This window comes from Marmota flaviventris, chromosome 18 (assembly GCF_047511675.1).
Source record: "Marmota flaviventris isolate mMarFla1 chromosome 18, mMarFla1.hap1, whole genome shotgun sequence".
Taxonomy (NCBI): Eukaryota; Metazoa; Chordata; class Mammalia; order Rodentia; family Sciuridae; genus Marmota; species Marmota flaviventris.
Window position 1 is genome coordinate 7419144 of NC_092515.1, and position 9638 is coordinate 7428781.

A 9638-nucleotide genomic window follows, 5' to 3' on the forward strand; every position below is an offset into this window, starting at 1 on the left:
GTGGCATACTCTGTGAATTAGAGTGGCTCACCCAACATGTGGGCTGGCCACCAGAAGGATCTTTAGATGAGAGTCATTGCTTAGGTCCTTTGATTGTTGTTGGAACCCCTGAACCATTTCTCTTACATTGATTGCTGTCAAGAGATAGTACAGAAACAGTCCCCTTGGTTGAGAGCCTGTCTAGATGGACAGTCCAAGCTGATGTTAGCCAGGAGCATGGTGGTCTCTAAGACCCAGTGGAAATCAGCTAAATCCTGACTAGGAAAGACAGGAAAGGGAACAGTTTTCCCTGTGAGCCAGAAGAGGACCCAAGATCAACTTTGCCAAGACCAATAGGACAGCAGACTGTCCCCTCAGCCCCCTTGTCCTCAGAGGCAACAAATGATGCCCCCAGTACTGGATATTCCTTCCTCTGTGATGTCCTCAGAGCCAAAGGCTTCCTAGGACCAAAGACTCTTTCACCCCCCAAGATGAAGGTGGGAGATTTGTCCCAAGACCAGAGCCACAACCTACAGATAAAAACTCTCCAGATGCCCCTGCGAGGGACTAAAGGACATACCCGTGTTGTCCAGAGGGAAATGTCTGAAGAAGACAAGGCAGTTCTGTGTGCCAGCCTTTCTCCACCCCAGAGCTCATAAGCTGGAAAATCATGCTCCCTCCTACACGGAGAAACCCTGGGCCAAGACTGATCTGGTGCAGCCCACTATCCAGACCTAGGATGGGGCCCCAACAAAGAAGAAGGTCTAAAATGAAGAGATGTCAAGAAGCCCTCATAGAAAGTCTAAAAGAAAAGAAAGAGAGAGAGAGAGAGAGAGAGAAAAAAAACACACTGTGCCCAAGAGTTAGAAGGAATTGGAGCCAACCCTGAGCCCCAGCCTAAGCCGAGCATCTGCAGACAAACAGCCGAGATAAGCCTCCTGCTGCTCCAGCATCTCCCTCTTGCACCCTCGATAGCCTGAATATTTCTCTTGGCCCCACATCTGCCTAAGGCCCCTCTGCCCTATGAAACTGGCAGCAATAATCAAAAGAGATGTGCCCAACTGACTCAGAGCTAAATGTCCAGGCCACCGCTGCTGCCGCCCCTCTCCCTGCCCAGAGGTACCCGGGGGGGGAAGAGGGGCACCATACAAACATGCAGCCACAATGCAAGTTTGTCAGTGAAAAAATGCACAGGTGCAAGTGACAGGTGACCAATGCAACCTTTGTGGGACAGGCTCAGAGAGCCATTTGCCAAAAATTACAATCCTAGAGGGCTTTACTGAGAAGTGTGCCAGAGACTCAAAAACAGGCAGATCAGAAAGATAAAGAGGAGGATGGATCTCCTTACAAACCCAGAGTTCACTCAAAGGGTGGGGGGGTCTCATTAGTACAAAGACAATGGTCCAAATGTTTATAAGGAAGAAAAAAAGCGTGGCCAGACAAAAGGGGAAGCCACCAATGGCCCTGGCAGACAAGTGCCCACTGCCATGCTCAAAAGCTAAGACTTGAATAGAGAAGGAGTGAATATTTTGGCCTCAGCCCCTCCTTTCAGTTTCTTCCCACTTGCTTGGAAGTCGATGATTGACGAATATGGCAGGGGTCCCATAGACACACAGAACTGCATCTGATGCACAGGACCCAGCACCTCAGAGGGCTCAGCTGCTGCAAACCTCCAAATGAACCAGGAATATGTTCATGTTAACAGCCAGGAGTGGGCCGTAGGGTGCTCACTCCAAAAGGACATGCCACCCTAGCTCCAAGCCACACGCTGTGAGCCACCAGCAAAAAGGGACACAGAGCCCCAGGCACCCGGCATACTGAACAAGAACACAAGCGGGGCAGCTCCTATATACAGTTAGAACAGGCTCCCATCTGACAAGAGGAGAAAAGCCACACCTAGGTGGGCACAATGTGGCTGCCACACTGGGACCTGCATGGAACCGCACTGCTGCCCTCTCACCTTGGCAGACGGCCCACAGTGAGATTGACATTGGTGCCTTTTATACAAATGATGTCCCAGGTCATCAGTCTCTGCTAAGATTTACATTAGATTTAAGAGTTGGAGAATCCTAGCAGCCAAGATCCTGCACCAGGAGATAACAAAAAAATTCCTGCATCTTAAAGCGCCAGATGCTCTATGTACGCCTCCCTTCCCTAAATGACAGTTCCTCCTAGGGGCTTAAGTACACCATCCTTAGGACAGCACTGGGCTCTGACTTAAAAGCCCATATCTATCAAGAAAAAGGTCAAATACTTTGGTTCCCATCTGACTCAGCAACAGAACCAACAATAGAAACTGGGCCACAGAAGAAACAGGAGATCTGCTCAATTCCAGTCCATTCAACCTGCCGTCAGACTAGAGAATTCTTAAGGGCTACTGGGTTCAGCCATATATGGATCCCCAACTTTTCAGTCATGGCAAAAACCCCTCTATGAAGCCACAAAGGGGGGAAAACGAGATCCTCTGATGTGGGGGCCAACTAAGCAAAAGGCCTTGGAGGACATTAAACAAGCACTCACCTGTGCACCTGGATTAGGGCTCCCTGACCTCACAAAGCCTTTCTTTCTGTATGTCCATGACTGATCTGGAGTGGCTATAGGATTTTGACTCAGATGCTGAGGACATGGCACTGTCCCGTGGCCTATTTGTCCAAACAGCTGGACTCTGTAGTCCAGGGCTGGCCACCTTGTTTATGGGCCCTTGCAGCCACAGCTCTTCTGGTGTTGGAAGCTGATAAACTGGCCATGGGACAAGAACTGGTTGTCAGAGTTCCTCATTCAATTTTGACATTGTTAAAATATAAAGGACACTATTGGTTGACTAATGAAGGAATGGTCAAATATCAGGGCATGTTATGTAAAAACCCACGTATCCACGTTGAGGTCATCAGAACTCTAAACCCAGCAACTTTGCTGCCCATTGGACCTGGAAAACCTGATCACTAATGAGTTGAGGTCATGGGTGAAGTGTTCTCCAGCAGACCAGACCTGGCAGACCAGCCTCTCGAGGACGCTGATGCAGAGTACTTCACAGATGGAAGCAGTTTTATAAAAGATGGGGTATGTTTTGCTGGATATGCAATGGTCACTCTGGACTCTACAGTCAAGGCAGAGCCTCTGCCTCAGGAAACTTCAGCACAAAAGTAAAACTTATTGCTTTGACTCAAGCACCTCAGTTGACAGCAGGAGTCTGCTGAGGGCCATTGCTAAGTAAGAATGACGCATGGCATGACCCAGGTCATTTGCAGTGACATTGCATGTACGTGACCTTGCTCAAGGACCAGGGTGGATCTCGGTTTAGGGCGGATCGGGGTTTAGGGCGTTCCCGGTTTAGGACAATCCGGGTTTAGGGCAGTTCCAGGTTTAAGGTGTACCCTGCTGGGAATAGGGCGTATCCTGCTGCCTCAGGCACGCCTGCTCCTTGAGTTCCCCTTGAGTTCTTGTGTGATTCAGAGAGTTTTTGGGATTTCGCCCAGAACGTGAATTTGGCGGAGAACGTGGATTTCCCCCAGAACGTGTGTAGAGTGCCGGTGTGAGTTCGGGAATAAAGAATTGCTGTTTGAATCTACAAGGCTGTGAGTGGCTCGTGATTTTGTGACCAGCCAGACTGCGGCATTTGGTGGCCTGTATGCGGAACGTCTGAAACTTGGAGGTAAGTGAAATTGCTCGCCCCTGAGGGAAGGCGAGAGAATGGGTGACCATTTCAAAAAACAATGTGTTCTTGTTTTGATTTATTTTGTTTTTGTTTCAAGCTGCCTATCCCTAGAAATTTCTCAGGCAAACTGGGAAAAATGGTTGGCTAAAGGTTTGAAGTTTGTCGGCCCTGAGGAAGAGAAAATTGATACAACGATTTTTTATTCCGTTTTTGTTTCATTCAGTTTCGGTTTTGTTTTGTGTTATCTTATTGGGTTGCGTTATCTTTATAGTAGATTAGAAATTAGTAAAAAACAAATGGAAAAGGTGTTAAGTAAATTGTTAGAGGTTCAGACCATGGAGAAAGACATTTTAGATCAAGCAAAAGAGAAGGTCTCTCAAGCTAGTCAGACAGGGGAAGAAAATTTAAAGGAAAAGGGGTTATTAGGAAAAAGGCCACAATAGGAGGCTGTTACTAACTCCGTTTTATCACCAGAAGGCATAATTCAACCAACAGCCCCACCTATGGAGACAGCTGAGTGGCCCTCAAACCCCATAGTTGATAAATGGGATCCTGAGACAGGACCTCAAAGATTAGTATGCCCTGTACTTGAACAGGTAGGAAGGCAGCGAATTCACCGTGCTTTAGATTTTAAAACAGTGAAGCAGTTAAAGGAGGCTGTAACAACCTATGGTCCCCAAGCACCCTTCACGGTAAGCATGTTCGAGTCCATTACTAACTTGGACATGACGCCAGCAGATTGGGCTAGCATGTGTAAATCTGTGCTAAATGGAGGACAATATTTGTTATGGAAGGTTGCCAATGAGGAATTTTGCGCGGAGACAGCTAGGCGAAATGCAGCAGCTGGTTACCCTCAAAGAAATCTAGATATGTTGTTAGGAAAAGGACCTTATGAGGGTCAACGGCAACAAATTGAATATGATCCTGCTATATATGCACACATTGCTGCAGACGCAGTTAGGGCATGGAAGACTTTACAAGGACATGGAGATTTACAAGGTCAGCTATCTAAGGTAATACAGAGAACTACGCTGAATTTGTAGATAGGCTTCTTCAAACAGCTTCCAGAATGTTTGGGGATACAGAACAGGCAATGCCATTAATAAAACAACTGGCTTATGACCAAGCAAATCGTTGCTGCAGAGAGGTCATTAGACCATGGAGACATGAAGATTTAAACACATATATTAAATTATGTAGAGACATTAATGAACAAGGGCAAGTCTTGGCAGCTGCAGTACAACAGGCTTTAGATGCCAGGCCAAAAACATGCTACAATTGTGAACAAACAGGACATTTTAAAAGGAATTGCCCCATAGGAGGAGGGTTTAACAAAAGTACGTATCAAAGGAATAGAATACCGGGTATTTGCCCATGATGCCGTAGAGGGAGACATTGGGCTAATGAATGCCATTCTCAAACCACCATAGAGGGTACTCCCTTATCAAAAAAAGGACAAGGACCAGGTATTTACCCATGATATCGTGGAGAAAGGCATCAGGCTCCATTGTCAAAAAACGGACTGGGGGGCCCAATGCTCCGGGGCCCACAACCACAAATATACGGGGCAGTGGAGGAACCCAGCAACACCATCAGGGTAGTGCCCAGGACACATTGTCCATTAAATCCCTCATCAGACAAACCCAAGGGAGCGCAGGGTTGGACATCTGCGCCTCTGCCAGAGCAGTACTAACTCCAGAGATGGGAGTTCAAATCATTCCCACAGGAGTAAAAGGACCTCTTCCCCAAGGAACAGTAGGCTTATTATTGGGACGTAGTTCATTTACATTAAAAGGACTTATGATAAGTCCTGGGGTAATTGATCCCGATTATGTAGGTGAAATAAAAATTATAGCTAGTTCTCCAAGAGGTATATCAGTAATTTCACAAGGAGATAGAATAGCACTGTTGTTAATAATACCCAGCCTACATGATAAATTCTCCAGCTGTAGTGTAGAAAGAGGTTCCAGGGGATTGCTCCACAGGTGTAGATTGGGCTATGCTGTCTTTAAATTTAGATTCTCGCCCAATGCTAAAACTAAATATTCAAGGACATGAGTTTAATGGGCTACTGGACACAGGTGCTGACCTTAGCATCATATCTTGTCAAGAATGGCCAAAACATTGGCCATTACAACAAGCCACTCAAACGCTTCGAGGCCTAGGAGTGGCCACCAATCCCCATAGAAGTTCAATGATATTAGATTGGAAGGATCCTGAAGGATGTGAAGGAACTATACAGCCATATGTATTGGATCATCTTCCTATAAATTTATGGGGACGAGGTGTCCTAGATCAATTAGGTTTGATGTTAACAAATAACATCAATCCTAATGCGCCCACTACTAGGGATAGACAAGGTTTTAGGAAAGAAAAAAGATTAGGAGAACAAGAACAAGGTATAGCAGCACCAATACAAATAGATCAAGGAACAGACAGACATGGGTTGGATTTTCAGAAAGGGCCACTGAGACAATCAAAATTACTTGGAAATCAGAAAGACCAGTGTGGGTTCCTCAGTGGCCCCTGACTAAAGAAAAGATTCAAGTAGCCCATGATCTGGTCAAACAACAATTAGTGGAGGGACATATACAACCTTCCGTATCTCCCCATAATACTCCCATTTTTGTCATCAAAAAGAAATCTGGTAAATGGAGATTATTACAAGATTTAAGAGCCATCAATAATGAGATGGTTATTATGGGACCTGCTCAATCAGGGATTCCTCAATTGTCTGCTTTGCCAAAAACCTGGTATGTTTTAGCTGTAGATATTAAAGATTGTTTTTTTTTTTTTTTCGATTCCAATTCATCCTGAGGATAGTCCACGTTTTGCATTTACTATCCCTGCATTAAATCATGAAGGTCCTGATCAGAGATATGAATGGAAAGTACTCCCTCAAGGGATGGCTAACAGCCCAACTATGTGTCAAATCTATGTTAACAAAGTAATCCAGCCACTTAGAAATCAAAATCCTGAACTACAAATATTTCACTATATGGATGATGTGTTATTAGCACATAAAGATAAAAACACATTGCTGGAATGTTATGCCACACTTACAAACTTATTAAAAAATTATAATCTAGAGATAGCAATAGATAAAGTACAATTAAATTTTCCAATTAATTATTTAGGAGTTCTATTATCCTCAACCATGGTCCGTCCACCAAAAATTCCAATACGAGTAGATCAACTCAAATCACTTAACGACTTTCAAAAGTTATTGGGAGACATAAATTGGATAAGGCCTTATCTAGGCATACCAACAGGAGAGTTGGGACCTTTATTTGATATTCTAAAAGGTCCATCAGATCCAAATTCACCCCGCATGTTAACTCCTAAAGCAAGAAAGGCATTAAAAATTATTGAAACATATATGGAAAATATGCATTTGGATAGAATTGATATAAGTTTGCCTTTATTATTTATTGTACTACCAACAAAAAATATTCCTACAGGAGTATTTTGGCAAGAAGGTCCATTATTGTGGATATGTTTATCTTATTCTCCTAACACTATTCTTACTAGGTATCCTGAGGCTGTAGGACAATTAATACTCAAAGGAATAAAAGCAGCGAAGGGAGTGTTTGGAATTTCTCCCAATAAAATTATTACTCCATATACTATGGATCAAATTGATGAGTTAGCTAATGAGTTAAATACTTGGCAATAATCATGTATAAATCTAATGTTACATTTGATAATCACTTACCATCTAATCCTTTGTTGTCTTTTTTGGTCTAAGCATCCTGTAGTTTTTCCAAAAATGACAAGAAAAACCCCCATCATGAATGCTCCAAATATATTCACTGATGGGTCAAATAATGGTATAGCAGCAGTAGTTACCCCTGATCAAACTTTTACATTTTTAGTACCCAAACAATCAGCTCAAAAGGTAGAGCTTAATGCAGTTTTACAAGCTTTTGTGATGTTTAAAGATTCTGTATTTAATTTATTTTCTGATAGTCAGTATGTAGTTAATGCTATAGTATCTCTTGAAGATGCTGGTAGGATTTCCCCTTCTTCTACTGTTTTCTCTTTGTTTTCCACTATACAAAGTCTAATCTGGGACAGAAAAGATCCATTCTTTATAGGACATATCAGGGCACATACAGGATTGCCTGGAGCCCTTAGTTTAGGCAATGATTTAGCAGATAAAACTACACATGACATACATATTTTCTCTACATTTGAAGAAGCTATAAATTTTCATAAAAGGTTTCATGTTAATGCTAATACTTTACAAAAGCGTTTTAAAATAACTAAGGAACAAGCCAGACATATAATAAAACAATGTCAAAATTGTGTGACATTTTTACCACAAGTTAATCTTGGAGTCAATCTTAGAGGACTGATACCTAACCATATTTGGCAGATGGACGTCACACACTTGCCAGAATTTGGAAAATTAAAATATTTACATGTTACAGTTGATACTTCTTCTGGATTTTTGATGGGCTCCCTTCATGCCGGAGAAAAAACTAAAGATGTTATAGCTCATTGCTTACAAAATTTTGCCACTGTGGGCACTCCTAAACAGTTAAAAACAGATAATGGTCCTGGCTATACCTCTACCTCTTTTAAACAATTTTGCTCATCATTTGGTATTACTCATATAACAGGAATCCCATACAATCCACAGGGACAAGGCATAGTTGAAAGAGCTCATAAAACTATTAAAACGTACTTATTAAAGCAAAAAGAGGGAATTGGAAAGGGGTATATATCCCCCAAAGATAAACTTAAAATAACGCTTTTTACTCTAAACTTTCTAAATTTGGATTCATCAGGACTTAGTGCTGCGGAAAGACATATGTATCCAAAAAATGTACATAAGCCTAAGGTACTTTGGAAAGATATTCTAACAGGACAATGGAAAGGTCCTGACCCAGTGATTGTCTGGAGTTGGGGTTCTGTTTGTGTGTTTCCACAGGGAGAACAGCAGCCTATTTGGATTCCAGAGAGATTAACTAAAGCAATTTCTACAGACCAAAAAGAAGATGCTTTGACTCAAATCCATAACAGCTGATATCCAGGGCTCCAGCTTGGCTATTCTTACATCTGCGACAGTGATTAACCAGGGTGCTTTTTTTCAATATCTATTTTATTATTGCCTTTTCCCACATCATAAAGTTCTATTTTATTTTTTGAGCTCATACAAACCTAGGTTAATATTTTTCTGATCAGTTTTATTTTTTGACTGTGGAGTTTTTAAACATTGCAATGGAGATTTCACCTAGGTAAAGCTACAAGGCCTTTACTATTGTCTTATGTGTTGTACGTTTGTGTGCACTCTTGTGTTTTGTGTTGTATGTCTGTGTGTGCATATGTCCATAGATCTTATATGAGGAGCGCTCATGAAAAAATGGATCCGAATTATTTTTTTTTATTCACGTGATTTAAACGGTTTAATTTAAATTAGATAAACAGCTGTTAAGGATTGTTTTTAAAGGTGGTTAACAAATCTGTTTGTTTACTAATTTAAATTAGGTAAACAACTGTTAAGGATTGTTTTTAAAGGAGGTTAACAGATCTGTTTGTTTACTTTCACCTTTCCTTTTCATCATATTTAATAATTCTGTTCAGGATAATGTCTCTTTAGCATCATTGCCAGAATTCCTATCTTCATCCCAGTGCCGGTGAAGACAAAGATAAAACCAGACTACAGCTTCTATGATAGCGATCACAGTAAACTGTATAAACTGATGCATCAATGAATATAACTCAACAAGTAATGCTCAATCAAGGACTCGATTTACTTTGGGAGGAAATGGACATATTGATAGACTCCTCCGCTTTGAACTGCTTGCAGAACTTGCCTGGACTATGTATCACTTGTATACATTGTGAACTATCGTTTGGTGCAGCGAATTGTGGTAGTGCTGGCATATCTTTGCTGATGGTGTCACCAGTGATGCAATTTTTCCAAAGGAGCCGTCAATTAGCTTGGTGTCGTGGCATTTCTGTATCCTCCTCCCTTCTGCTAGTGATGGTCTAAAAT